The following is a 2,703-nucleotide window of genomic DNA, read 5'->3' as shown; positions in this document are numbered from 1 at the left end:
CTGACTGGGGTGTGTGTGCAGGGGAGGGGGGGGAAGAGGTCTTGGAAGAGCGATGCCGAGCCAGGAGAGAGCACCGAAAAAGCGGAGCAGAGGCAAAAGAGAGCACTCTTCCGGGTGTTCTTACCTATATACTGGGAATGACGTGCATGTTATGGAATATCATTGGCTATTCTGAGTTTCAATTTTAACATAAGGGCAAGTCCTATGCTAGCAACTGGCTGTGCCTCTTTGCTTGTCTGCTGACCTTGGCAGCAGAACAAAACATCGGTCTTATCAGCTTCTCCTGAGCCTAAATCCAAAACACAGCCTATTGCTAGCTATTTATGAAGAAGAGGGAGAGAAAAGAAAAAAAAATTAACAGAGTTAACTTTAAGTTAACTTTAACCCACGACACACCTCCACCTGGATCATTAATACCATGATTATTTACACTGGAAGGACACTAGCATTTCTCAGGTGACTGGAAGCGTGCTGCCTGCACACTGTTTCAGCTGGCTTTTGTTCAACAGAAATGTTGCATCTTGTCCAGGCTACTTGTGGTGCTTGATGATGGATGGAGCAAATGTTTTTGGTTTTTTTTTGGTGAGTCTTGGATCTCTGGCCCAAGAACCTTCCACCTAATGAAGAAGATGATGGAAAAAGAAAAGGCAGTGTCTCAGTGCCACAGTAGACAGCAGAGGCATTAGTTGAAAGAGACCATTTCTGATTGAAAGCATTTAATCTAGAAATGATTGAGAAGCAAAAAAAGAAAATTACTGCCATCTTCTTTTCATTATGATTTCCCAGAGCAGACATGTGCCTTTAGATGTGCGAACAAATATTCTCAGTTCTGGAATTTAAAATACCTTCAAGTTGGGAACAAGGTGGAGATTTGCTCATCTTCTATCCAAAGAGCCATAATTTGTCTTTGCTCTGGATAGGCAATGTTGCTCTACTTACATTCTTGTGATGCTATGTTATATAAAGTCTCCACATCCTGTTTTGAGATTAGCAATATCTTTAGGATTATTTTGTAAAAAGTCCTTGGAATAAAATTAAGCAGTATTAGTGTATTTGTATTTTACATAAAATGGTGAGTGAGCCAACTAGGGAAGGCGCCTCGCTGACCTGTTGTTTGCAAACAGAGAAGGACCTGTGGGTGATGTGGTGGTTGGGGGCTGTCTTGGGCCCAGTGACCGTGAAATTACAGAGTTTTTGATTCTTGGAGGAGAGGGGTTAGCAGAACTGCCACCTTGGACTTCCAGAGGGCAGACTTTGCCATAAAAAGGGGACTGGTTGACGGAGTCCCTCGGCAGGAAGTCCTGAAGGGCAGGGGACTCCAGGAAGGCTGGACATTCTTCAAGAAGAAAATCTTAAAGGCACAGGAGCAGGCTGTCCCCATGTGCCAAAAGATGAGCTGGTGGGGAAGACCAGCCTGGCCAAAGAGAGCTTTGGTTGGAGCTCAGGAGTTTATGACCTTTGGAGGAAGGGACAGGCAACTCAGGGGGACTACAAGGATGTTGTGAGGCTTCTGCAGGGAGAACATTAGAAGGGCCAAAGCCCAACTAGAACTTAATTTGGCTACTCTGGTAAAAGACAATAAAAAAAGTTTCTACAAATACCTTCATGACAAAAGGACAACTAAGGAGAATCTCCGTCCTTTCTTGGATGCAGCAGGAAACATAGTGACAAAGGCTGAGGAAAAGGCTGAGTTACTTCTTGCCTTCTTTGCCCCAGTCTTTAATAGTAAGACCAGTTGTTCTCTGGGTACCCAGCCCCCTGAGCTGGGAAGACAGGGAAAGGGAGCAGAATGAAGCCCCCATAATCCAAAGGGAAACGGTGACCCACTACACCACTTAGACACACACAAATCTATGAGGCCGGATGGGATCCACCCAAGGATACTGAGGGAGCTGTCGGAAGACCCCCACAAGCCACTTTCCATCATTCCTCAGCAGTCCTGGCTAACCAGGGAGGTCCTAGTTGACTGGAGGTTAGCAAATGTGATACCCATCTACAAGAAGGGCCAGAAGGAGGATCTACAGGCCTGCCAGTCTGACTTCGGTGCTGGCGAAGGAAGGTTATAGGGCAGATCATCCCGAGTGCCATCACACAGCACATACAGGACAACCAGCTGATCAGGTCCAGTCAGCATGAATTTATGAAAGGCAGGTCCTGCTTGACTAGCCTGATCTCCTTCTATGACAAGGCGACCCAGTTAGGGGATGATGGAAAGGCTGTGGATGTTATCTACCTAGACTTTAGTAAGCGTTCGACATAACTTACCACAGCACAGCTTTTGACATAATTTACCACAGCACTCTTCTGGAGAAACTGGCTGCTCATGGGTTGGACAGGTGTACTTTTTGCTGGGTAAAAACTGGCTGGATAGCCGGGCATAAAGATTTGTGGTGAACAGAGATAAACCAGTTGGCAGCCAGTCACAAGTGGTGTTCCCCAGGACTCAGTATTGGGGCCAGTTCTGGTTAATATCTTTGTTAATGATCTCAACAAGGAGATCAAGTGCACTCTCAGTCAGTTTGCAGATGACACCAAGTTGGGCAGGAGTATTGATCTGCTTGAGGGTAAGAAGGCTCTACAGAGGGATCTGGACAGGCTGGATCAATGGGCTGAGGCCAAATGTATGAGGTTCAACAGGGCTGAGTGCTGGGTCCTACACTTGCATCACAACAACCCCATGGAATGCCATAGGCTTGGGGAAGA

This window comes from Pterocles gutturalis, unplaced genomic scaffold (genome assembly GCF_000699245.1).
Source record: "Pterocles gutturalis isolate BGI_N339 unplaced genomic scaffold, ASM69924v1 scaffold6429, whole genome shotgun sequence".
NCBI classification, from domain to species: Eukaryota; Metazoa; Chordata; class Aves; order Pterocliformes; family Pteroclidae; genus Pterocles; species Pterocles gutturalis.
This window is presented reverse-complemented; position numbering follows the sequence as displayed.